Raw genomic sequence first — 12187 nt, forward strand, 5'->3', positions numbered from 1 at the left:
TCAGTGTAAATAAGATATGTGCTATAAAGCCACAAAAAGACATGGAGTAACCTTAAATGTATGTTGCTTAGTGAAAGACATGAATCTGAAGAGACTACATGCTGTATGATTCCAACTATATGGCAGTCTAAAAAAGGTAAAATTATAGAGACAGTGAAAAAACAATAGCAGCTTCCAGGGTTTCAGGGAGAAGAGTGAAGATGAAAAGGAGGAACACAGGGGATGTTTAAAATAATAAGTCTTTTCTGTATGACACTGTCATGATAGATACATGTCATCATGTATCTGTGAACACACAGGGGTGCCTGGTTGGGTCAGTCAGTTAAGAAACTCATTCTTGATCTCAGCTGAGGTCATGATCTCATGGTTCATGAGACTGAGCCCTTCATCAGGCGCCTAGCTGACAGCAAGGAGCCTGCTTGGAATTCTCTCTTTCCCTCTTTATGTGCTCTCATGCATGCTTTCTCTCTCTTACTCAAAACAAATAAACTTAAAAAAAAATACAGTGTACAACACACAGTGAACCCAAGTTAAAATATGGACTTTAGATAATAATAATAATAATAATAATTATGTATCAGTGTTATTTCGCCAATAGGAACATATGTACCACACTAACGCAAGATATTAATAATAAGGGAAACTTTTGGTAGGAGGAACAGGGAAGATATAAAGGAAAATTATGTGTTATCTGCTCAATTTTCTATAAGCCTAAACTTCTCTAAAAAATAAGTTCAATTAATATTTTTAGTGTTATCCATATTTGATTTAAAAATTTAATTATATTTATTGATGGTCAGGGCTGTTGGTCCACCAACTACCAGAAGTGGTAATGTGTGTGTGTGTGTGTGTGTGTGTGTGTGTGTGTGTGAGTGTTTAATATTACTATGGCTAAGAAAAATATTTAAAATGAAAGCTCATCTGCCCCTACCCAAAACTAGACATTTTCAGAGAATAAAATGTAAATGGATAATTGCAGATTGCTTTTACTGAAGAGAAAAAAAATTCTGTCACATAATTTTTCCATGTAACTGCCATAAAGAGTCAAATCTCAGTTAAATCCTCTGACCCAGTTATTGTTTTTTTTGTTTTGATCACAAACAATAAAATAACTTATTTTCACTAAATTTAGAGGTTGCTGCCCCTCGTATATAAAAGTCTCTGGTTTTAATGGGTCCTACTCTTATCAATTATTATGTGGGATTTTGGGGGGATGTAGTTTTATATCAATAAAAGTAAAGAAAATGTGCAGTGACCATTTCCTATTTAATGGTAGTTGAGAGAATTAAACAGTCTAAAAAACAAAAAAAGGTGACAGCTATATTCAATGCCTGATCTTAGGTGAGTATTGCCTCTTTCTTTAAATAATGGTGCCAGAGTTAAGACTAATCTTGTTTTGTGTGTCTTTCATTACCTACATTAAAACCAGATGACTAGAGGGGCGCCTGGGTGGCGCAGTCGGTTAGGCGTCCGACTTCAGCCAGGTCGCGATCTCGCGGTCCGGGAGTTCGAGCCCCGCGTCAGGCTCTGGGCTGATGGCTCGGAGCCTGGAGCCTGTTTCCGATTCTGTGTCTCCCTCTCTCTCTGCCCCTCCCCCGTTCATGCTCTGTCTCTCGCTGTCCCCAAAATAAATAAACGTTGAAAAAAAAAAATTAAAAAAAAATATTAAAAAAAAAAAAAAAAAAAAAAAAACAGATGACTAGAAAGGGAAAAAATAAATTTCATTTCAGTGATTGACACAATCAATTTCAATTCTACTTGAATATGTTCCAATGGACTTCATAGAATATGTTTCTTCTATCTTCAAATGATTTGATATAACATGTTATTAGTGGCCTACACATTGTCATTCTCTTGCTGTTTTCCTCCCTTATAATAACAAACTGATAAGCTCACAGTTTTTCCTAAGATCATGAACTAAAGCTGCAATCTATTCAGATATTTAAACCTTTTTTAAAGTTTTTAATTAAATTTCAGTTAGCTAACATAGAGTGTAATGTTAGTTTCAGGTGTACAATTTAGTGATTCAACACTTTCATACAACACCCAATGCTCATCACAAGAACTGCACTCCTTACTCCCCATCACCTATTTCATCCATCCTCCTACCCACTTCCCCTCTGGTAACCACCAGTTTGTTCTCTGTGGTTAAAAGAACCTATTTCTTGGTTTGCCTCCTTTTCTTTTCTTGTTTTTCCCCTAAGCTCATTTGTTTTGTTTCTTACATTCCACATATGAGTGAAATCATACGCTATTTGTTTTTCTCTGACTGACTTATTCGCTTAGCATGATACTCTCTAGATCCATCCATTGTATTGCAAATGTCAAGATTTCATTCTTTTTATGACTGAGTCATATCCCATTTTATATATATATACCACATCTTCTTTATCCATTCATTAGTGAATGGACATTTTGGCTGTTTGCGTAATTTGGCTATTGTAGGTATTGCTGCTACAAACATTGGGGTGCATGTATCCCTTTGAATTAGTGTTTTTGTATTTTCTGAGTAAATACCTAGTAGTGCAATTGCTGAGTAGTTCTATTTTTAACTTTTTGAGGAACCTCCATACTGTTTTCCGGAGTGGCTGCACCAGTTTGCATTCACACCAACAGTGCGAGGTTCCCCTTTCTCCACATCCCCGCCAACACCTGTTGTTTCTTTTTTTGTTGACTTTAGCCATTCTGACAGGTGTGAAGTGACATTTCATTGAAGTTTTGATTTGTATTTCCCTGATGATCAGTGATGTTGGGCATCTTTTCATGTGTCTGTGGGGCATCTGTGTGTCCTCTTTGGAAAAAATATCTATTCGTGTCTTCTGTCCATTTTAAATTGGATTTTTCATTTTTGGGGTGATGGGTTTTATAACTTCTTTATATAGTTTGGATACTAACCTGTTATCCATTATGACATCTGCAGATATCTTCTCCCATTCCATAGGTTGGCTTTTACATTTTTTTTATTGTTTTCTTCACTGCACAGAAGCTTCTTATTCTGATGAAATCCCAATAGTTTATTTTTCCTGTTGTTTCCCTTGCCTCAGGAGACATATCTAGTAAGAAGTCGCTATGGCCAATGTCAAAGGGGTTACTGCCTTGCTCTTTTCTAGGATTTTTATGGTTTCCTGTCTCACATTTCGGTCTTTAATTCACTTTGACTTTATTTTTGTGTGTGGTGTAAGAAAGCGGTTCAGTTTCATTCTTTGGTATGTTGGTGTCCAGTTTTCTCAACACTGTTTGTTGAAGACACTGTCTTTTTCCTGTTGGATATTCTTTCCTGCTTTGTTGAAGATAAATTGACCATATAGTTGTGGGTTCATTTCTGGGTTTTCTGTTCTGTTCCATTGACTTATGTGGCTGTTTTTGTGCCAGTCTTGTGTAGTTCACAATTTATTTATCATTAAATTATAATATCATTTCACAATATCATGCCTGTAACTAAGGAGTAAATAAATATGAGGGCCAATCTTGCTTTCCTCAACCCAAAGGAATGCTTTATAAATAAAGATTTAAATTAAATTGCTAACCTTTTAACTTAATGAAATAAATATTTATATATACTCAACATTCGATTTCGTTATATTTAAACACTCCTTTATAAACCAGTTTTCCTCAGTAATTCTCGAAATGTTTGAATTCAGAACACTGTTAGAATGAAGGTGCTGGATACAAAGCAATGTTGTACACTACATTCCACTCACCAATTATCTGTGTTACTTTTTTTTAAAGTGGATACTTCTGTCAATTTTAATTTCATCCTGGCTGAAACACAAAATGGTGTGAAGGCTAAGCAGATGGTTGTCACAAACAGAGGAACACAAAATTTATGGGAAATTTTCCAGTCTGGTAGTAGCAAAGGAAATTAGTCATCAAAGTCATTTTATTGTTCGTGAGCATTATGTGCCAAACCTTTCTTATAACATGTGGAAAATAATCCTATTTATGAACCCAAACAGTTTATAAAACATTTAAATAAACTGTCAGTATGACTGTTTGCAAGTACCTAGTAATTGTCAGAGTACTACAATAATTTTCTTATTAATAATAAAAAGAAAAACTATATATAACAAAATATTGAATTAGGAAATGAATACTTTATGCTTATCTTTTGCATTGCTAGGCAGCCTTTGCCTTGAACTGAATTGTGGTCCATTCAAGTGAATGAATTTTAAGAGGAATTATTTATATTTTTGTGTTGTGGTGGGTTGGGTAGTGGGAGCATTTGAATTCTTCTTTCTCTTTTTTCTTAGGGTAACTTGCTCCTTAATGTAAGTGGATTCATACTTTGAATTCAAACTTTGTAACAAGAAGAAGAGATGAGAGAGAAAATCTTGTATCTTTCAAGTCCAGAAAAAAACTCTATATGAAGTTTTATATTTTATGAGTTCTGAGACAATTCACATGTTTTAGTATAGAAGAGTGTGGCCAAAATGCATTGGTTCAGATATTTCTCATTTTATAAATTAACCTCAAAGAATGAAAGCTACTCACTTCTGGGGTCACCTCAGTTATTTCTATTAAATATGTCAAGTTTAACATATAATAGGTATAAACTTACAACATGCAAGTCAGTCACAGAATTTAGGTGCACTTCAAACACAAACACATCAACAAGTTCAACTGACTGTTGACAAGAACCTGCAGACTCTATCTCTCTTCTCCTTGAGATAAATTTAAATGAGCAAATGCTGAGAAAGAGTTTTATCTCATTTACTCTAAGGAGAGTCACAATATTAAATAGTGATTCTTCAGGAAAATATAAGACTACAAATTAAATTCACTTGAAAAGAGGAAACAATACATAAATTGTGTCACTGAATTTTTTACTTAGTGTGTTTTTTGGATACAAACCAAATATAGAATTTATCTTTTTGATATTCATTGTATTGTTAATCTTCAGGGTCTATTAAAAATGTACACATCATACTTAATGCTTCTTACTAGAATATTAAAACCAACATATAACTGTATGAATAAAAATACAAAAGGTCATATACATATGAGAGAAAAGCACTCAAGTTCATTTTGGAGTATGTATTATTGGTTCAAACGTAAGGTAACATTAACTTCTATTTTTGAGTAGGATAGAGTAGTTTAGAATACACAAATACCTCCCTCACAAATAATTCAAAAATCTGGGCAAACTGTAAAAAAAAAGTTGGAATTAAAAAAAAAAATGACCTGTTTACAGGCATCAGAAAATACTGAGGCAGCCAGGATGTGAAAGACCAATATTACCAAGAAGGGAAGGCCAAAACGTTGAGCCAAAATTCTGCATTTTGTTTTCCTCTGGAAAGCATTTGCCAATTCTGGGTGCAGAGCGAGAAGCGTTAAGAGATCATAAAAGTCAGATAACATTTTACTGGTTTCCTTAAACTCACTACAAAATGAGTATTTTTTCAGAAGTTGATCTTAGATGAACTCTCAACATTCTATAACAAGGTGTTAGCAATTGATATTTGGTATTATATTAGTTTGCTAGGGCTGCAGTAACAAAATACCAAAAATTGGGGTCCTATACAACAGAAATGTATTGTCTTATAGTTATGGAGGCTAGAAGTCCAAGATAAAGTTGTTAGGAGAGTTTTTCCATCTGGGGAAGAGCCTGTTCCATTTCTATCTCCTAGCTTCTAATGGTTTGCTGGTAGTCTTTGGGATTTCTTGGATTATACATGTATAATCTTGATCCCTACCTACTTGATCCCATGACATTCTCCCTTTGTGCATATCTGTTTCTGTGTCCAAATCCCTTATTTTATAAGCACACCAGTTATACTGGATTACAGTCCATCCCAAATGATCTCATTTCAATTTATCTAGGTAAGGATCCTGTTTCCAAATAAGGTCGCTTTCTGAGGTACTGGGGGTGAGAGCCTCAACATATTTTGGAAGCACACAAGTGGACCCATAGTGGGGTGTCTAGCTTTCAGGGATGTCATAAGTACCTCTGACTTCTCATTTCTTTTTTCACAAGTTTCTGACACTATCAATATCTTGCTGCTGTAGGTGATTTGACACTACTCACTTCTATCTTGGTAATTATTACATCTTATCACTTAGTTTTGTTGCAGAGTTTGTCTGAGGGTTTTATTATGCCTACTTGCTCTACCTGTATTTGTAGGAAATATTTTGAAATTCAATGAATGTAATACTACCATTCTGCTGTTAGCCTCCTAATCACATGCAACACTCTGAAATTTTTCAGTTTTGAGAATCATATTCTTTAGTTCCAGAATACTTTCAGGTATTTCCTTCTGTATCATTTTTTCCTCCTCAATTATCTCTATAAATAATGATAAATACCTTTAGAACATCCTTATAGTCATTCGTTTGGATGCATTTGGATTAAATTTCCTGTCTGTAACCTCTTACCTATATTGTCGTTATCTTCATTTCTCCACTTTTCCTACAAATAGATTTGATAACTTTGTTTCTTAAGTTAATATCCTCTCTTCAATTTGTCAAGACCATAATTTGCAATAAATAATTGCCACCTGATTCTTTTTAAATCTTACCTACTTGTTAATTCAGAACCTCAGATGATATTATTCTACGTGTCATTTGAGGATTTTGATCATGCTTCATTTAACATATTTTCAAATATTATATTCTCTCCATTTTTTGAATGTTTTTTAATCTTGGATTTACCTCTCATGGCATAGCTTTTCTTAATGAATTTTGTAATTTTTGTTTGAGATGCAGACTTATGAGAAGAGCTTTCTTTCCCTGTTCAAGTCTTTATCAATTACTTCGTTCCAAGGTCTTTTCAGTTCATTTCTCCATTGAATCTTGTATTAACAACTATAGGTCAGAGGCTCATTCTGTCTCCGACCTTTAATATGTGCCTCTGATTCTTTTTTCTGCATGGAAGCAACTGTAAATTTTCTGTTGAATCTTCCTAGGTGAATGGGTGGAGACGTTTTCTCTCCTGCTTATCATTCACAAGTGTAATCTCAGTACTCACCTCAAACATGGATGTCAGTATCATTTTTCTGACATTGATCATACGTACTTGACCTGACGGTTCAGGCCTAAAAACACTAGTTCTTAAAGCTTGTACCTTATGCCAACTTTTATAGGACCTTGTGACTTCAATACTAACTCGGAAGCTTGGCTTTCCTTTTAACATAGGTTTATGGAAGACTTCATCTTGTTTTTACACACTGACATTTATTTTAATAGTTTTTTTGATTACTCTCATAAGTTTGAAACAGATTGTCAGATTTAAAATGTGTTAATGCTACCATCTTGTCTCAAAATTCCAAGAATAAAAAAAAATTCCAATAATACGTAGGGGATTATAAATGCACTCACTATTCAGTAACCAAGCATAGAGATCTTTCTTTTAAATGTTAGCCCAACTAATTGCAGCTTTATTATTGATCCCATTTGTGACAGCTAAGCAACTCAGTTTATGTGCTTACACATGATGAGTATCTTAAATTTCGGTCCTGTGTCTATCTCCCTATTTCACCAAAGTTGAGAATGGCCATTTTATTCTTGCAGTTAGCCTAAAAATGAGGTTGTACATGTCTTCCTCCAAGGAATATGATGAGTTTGTGAAGGCAGAAATAGAACACCTTACTTCCAAAGAAGGCAATATAGGGATGAGCAAAGTTCCTTCTTCTCTAGGTCACTTGCCAGATGGATCACCACACGCCTCCTAAATATTCCTCCTATGATTAATTAGTCACTTGGCACAACCAAACATGGCTTAGTCATACTTTCAGGGATGAAACCCGTAAGAGACTATTATATTTGGACGCCAGAAAGGTCACAGTTCAGAATGGCTCCAAGTGACTTTTCACTAAAAATTTTGTGAACTTGACAATATTACTAAGTTTATGAAAGTATTAATTTGTCTTAAGATCCTAATTATAATTCAAAAAGAGTTTCATAATTTTAGACAGTATCATAAAAAATTAAGAAGCATGCATGTGGCTACCAGCTCTGTCGTCATACAAATATAGTTTGCCATGTAATAATTTTAATGCTTGAAATTAAATTTTATGTAAAATATGAAAAGTCTAGAATAAGTTATCCTAAAATTACATTGTAGCAAGTCAGTGGCAATATCTGCTAAGGTAATCAGAAATGTCAGGTTTAATTTTAACATGCTTGAAACATTTATTTAACCATCTGCCTACCTCCCTTAGTAATATAGAAAAAAAATTAAGAAATCATGTGGATATCAGTGAAACACACAAGGTAAGAACAGACCTTCAATGAAATGTTATTATGCTGTTTAAAAAATATACTCTAGGCTAACCTTACTCTACATCATGGGAGTACAGAACTTTAGGAACTCATGAGCAACAAACACACTAATATTGAACTAAAGCCCAGAGCACATATATCAGAATTGTTGGCTAAAAAAGAAACACACAAATTCTTTTGTTTATATTTTACCCTTAAAAAAACTTGTACCTAGTTACATACTCCTGAAAATTCACATCAATCATAAAGCAAACCAAATTTTCCAGTTTCTATAAAAGCAGCCATTGTGTCAAATCTTTTATTTTTATACCAGTGTTCCCCAAAATACATTTAATGGAAAAATGGTTTTGCAGCATGTTGACAGGTGTTAGAGAAGTTCCCTTTATCTTAGTAAAACTGGTAGCAGGAAAAGTCCAATTTAACTGAATCCACTTACAGAAGGTAATTGCATGGTAAATAATTATAATACTTTGATTTGCACACATATCTTACAAAATAAGATGAAAAATAATGGAAATCAGTTAAGAGCATTACCTTTTTAACAAATTTTAGGTTATCATTATACTAATTTTAGAAATAAAGGATAGCATCTTGATTTTTGCACCATTTTTCAATACCATGCAATAGGATGGGATCACCTACTGGATTTCACATTTGACTTATATACAAAACCATGATCATTTTTGCAAAAATATCTGAAAATGAATTCAGTTTTCTTTTTTTTTTTTTTTTTTTTTTTTAAATTTTTTTTTTTTTCAACGTTTTTTTATTTATTTTTGGGACAGAGAGAGACAGAGCATGAACGGGGGAGGGGCAGAGAGAGAGGGAGACACAGAATCGGAAACAGGCTCCAGGCTCTGAGCCGTCAGCCCAGAGCCTGACGCGGGGCTCGAACTCACGGACCGCGAGATCGTGACCTGGCTGAAGTCGGACGCTTAACCAACTGCGCCACCCAGGCGCCCCTGAATTCAGTTTTCTTAAAGGCTTCTTAACACTTTGATATTCAGTCATTGTGTTATTTGCAACATTTTCCTTTCATTTGCACCGACTGTAACTGTATTTGCTTTGTTTAACCATACGATACGATCAGCCACAGGCTGTGCCACTGCTGTGTTAGCTCGTTACCTGTCTTTCAGTGTCAAACTGCTGAGGATGAGAGTCTCACACTCTTTCCCAGTCTGCTTTGCTAAGGGCTTTCTCTAGGCACTGCCAACAGGAAACAGTGGTGGGAAATCACAAGGCAGAAAAAAGAGAGAAACATCTGTCTTCTTTCTCTGTAAATATGTGAGTTGCTGGAGGTCGCCTTGTGCAACAGGAGGGATAAGGTAAGTTAGGATTCCTGCAACCTGAGCAGAGGCAGCACGCCTGTTGACACCCTAGCTCTGGTCACAGCTGCACTGTTTGGGCTGGATCCAAAACCAAATGTAACAAAGTGTCCAGAATATGGCAGCAGTTGCACACTTCTGAGTTCCAGAATAAGAGCTGAACAATTTCTCAATATTACCTTTCTTTTGCTCATCTAAGGACCCTTTGTTTTTCCTTTGCTCTTGTAGCCCTTTCAACAACTTTAGAACTATTTTTTTTAATCTGGGTTAAATTCTGCCTGTTTTAAATTAGCAAAATGACTTCTGTTTTCTTGATTGTGTCACACTGACCCAATGACTGAAATGTCAATCACATTGGGCAGGGATAAATTTCCCCTTGAAGACTGTGGGAATAGACACTAATTTTTAAGAGACTGTTTTGAGAATATTGCAATATAAGGACTACTTTTATTTCTCCCAAATAAAAGGTACTTTGGAAACCAATCTGATGAATTCTTAGACATCAGAGATGTCCTTTAATCTGAGTAGAGGTTACCACAGTCAAATCATTTCTGGAAAGGTGGGTGTTATGGACTGAATCATGTTTCCCTTACATTCAAATGTTGAAGCCTTAAACCCTAGTACCTCAGAATATGATTATATTTGGAGATAGGGCCTTTACAGAGGTAATTAAAGTTAAATGAGGTCATATAGGTGGCACTAATCCAAAATGCCTGGTGTCCTTATAAGAAGAAGAGAATAGGACTTACAAAAAAGAGGCACCAGGGAACATGAACACACAGAGAAAAGGACAGATGAGGACATAATAAGGCAGCCATCTGCAAGATGAGAGAGGCCTCAGCATCAACCAAAGCTGCCAACACTTTGATCTTGGACTAAAGGTTCAAAAGTATAAGAGGATAAATTTCTCTTGTTTAAGCCATCCGTCCTGTCCTGTGGTATTTTGTTATTGCATTCCAAAGAGACTGACAAAGAAGGTGAAAATTAGGTAAATAAGTTTCTTTACTGTGCAAATCCCCATTGTGATTTTTTCAAAGAGATTGTGCCGTATTTTCAAAATATCTCACTCACCTCTTTTTCTTCCCAGAACATGTCACACATCTGGTATCAGCAGAACACTGATACCAAATCTTAGCCCCATGCCTTTTGCTCCTTGTCTCATTTCTTCTCTTTATCCCCAAGTTTTCAATTCATTGATAAGACATTTAGGTCTGTGACTCTTGAATCCAGGCAGCACTTTTTTTTTCATAATTGTAGCTACAGATGTCACATTGCAAGTCCTAATACTTACTTCTCAGACAGCTTCTCCATCAGTCCCTTTTCAAAGGTGAATTTCCATCTGTGAGCATGACTTTATGACTCCCTTATCTCCTCCTCAACATACACCAGAAAAAAAATAGGAAATTAACTAGAAGTCTCAAAACGAACAAAAGGATATATTTAACATAATGTCAGTAGACTTGAATCTCAAAAATATATCAATATTTTGTCCAAGTGTATAATATAAAACGCTCACATATTTGAAAGATTTATTAATTTCTTGTATTTTTTAAATAACATATTTGTTTTTATTGTTGTATAACAAATTTCCCCAAAACGTACAGTGTTTATTATCTCACAGCCTCCATAAGCTGGGAACTTGGTAATTGGGGCTCAGAGTTTCTCATGAGGTTTTAGTCCAGATATTGGCCAGAGATGCAGTCCTCTGAAGGACTCAGGAAGGCTGGAGCATCTGCTTCCTAACTCATGTGGCTGCTAGTAGGATAGGATGCCTTTGTCCCTTATTAGCTTGTCTCCAGAAACCTCAGTTCCTTACCACACGGACTTCCTACTTTGTGAGAACTAGCTTTCCCAGAACCACTGATCCGACAGAGAGGAAAAAGCCACAATGTCTTTAAAGATCTACCTTAGAAGTGACATGCCATCATTTCTGGCATATTCTATTGGTTATAGAGACTAGCCATGATATAAGGTGGGAGGGGACTGACTGTAAAAGAATGTGAATACCAGGAGGTCAAGATTATTGGGGCCATCTTGGAGGCTAGCTCCCATAATAGAAATATGTAAAATAAATTGTCAAATTAAATTTTGACCCAAATTATTTATGTCTTCCTTAGGTTTTTATTTTAAATATCTTGCCAATGTAATCTATTTGTCAGGATTTTTTACTCTGTGATTCTTGATATTTTCATTTCATGAGCTGTTCCAATAATTTTATACCAACCACAATAAAATAAATATTAAGAAAGCTTTGCTCACACTTGTGGAAAAATAGAGTATCTGAAAAAAATGTGGGTGGTATGAACTTGTCTTGCTTCACTCAGATCTCACACATTAATTTTATATCAGGCTTGTTCTTCATGTTACAAAAAAGTAATTCATAATAGACTGGAAAATGAATAATAAGTTTATGTATCAGATAATGCACATTAGACTACTTCTAACAATTTAAATAATAGAAAATTCCCCCTCCCAAGAAAATATTTTCCTTGTGAGTATCCCTAGGATTTTTAGTTGTCAGAGAAATTCATTGTGTCAGCCTCCATCATTATAGAACTTGATAGTATTTCCCGCAATCTTGGTGAATGTCTCATCATACATATAATTGCTTGAGCCTGAAATCTGAGCCTTCCTTTTTGACTTCT

This window comes from Prionailurus viverrinus, chromosome B1, assembly GCF_022837055.1.
Source record: "Prionailurus viverrinus isolate Anna chromosome B1, UM_Priviv_1.0, whole genome shotgun sequence".
Lineage (NCBI taxonomy): Eukaryota > Metazoa > Chordata > Mammalia > Carnivora > Felidae > Prionailurus > Prionailurus viverrinus.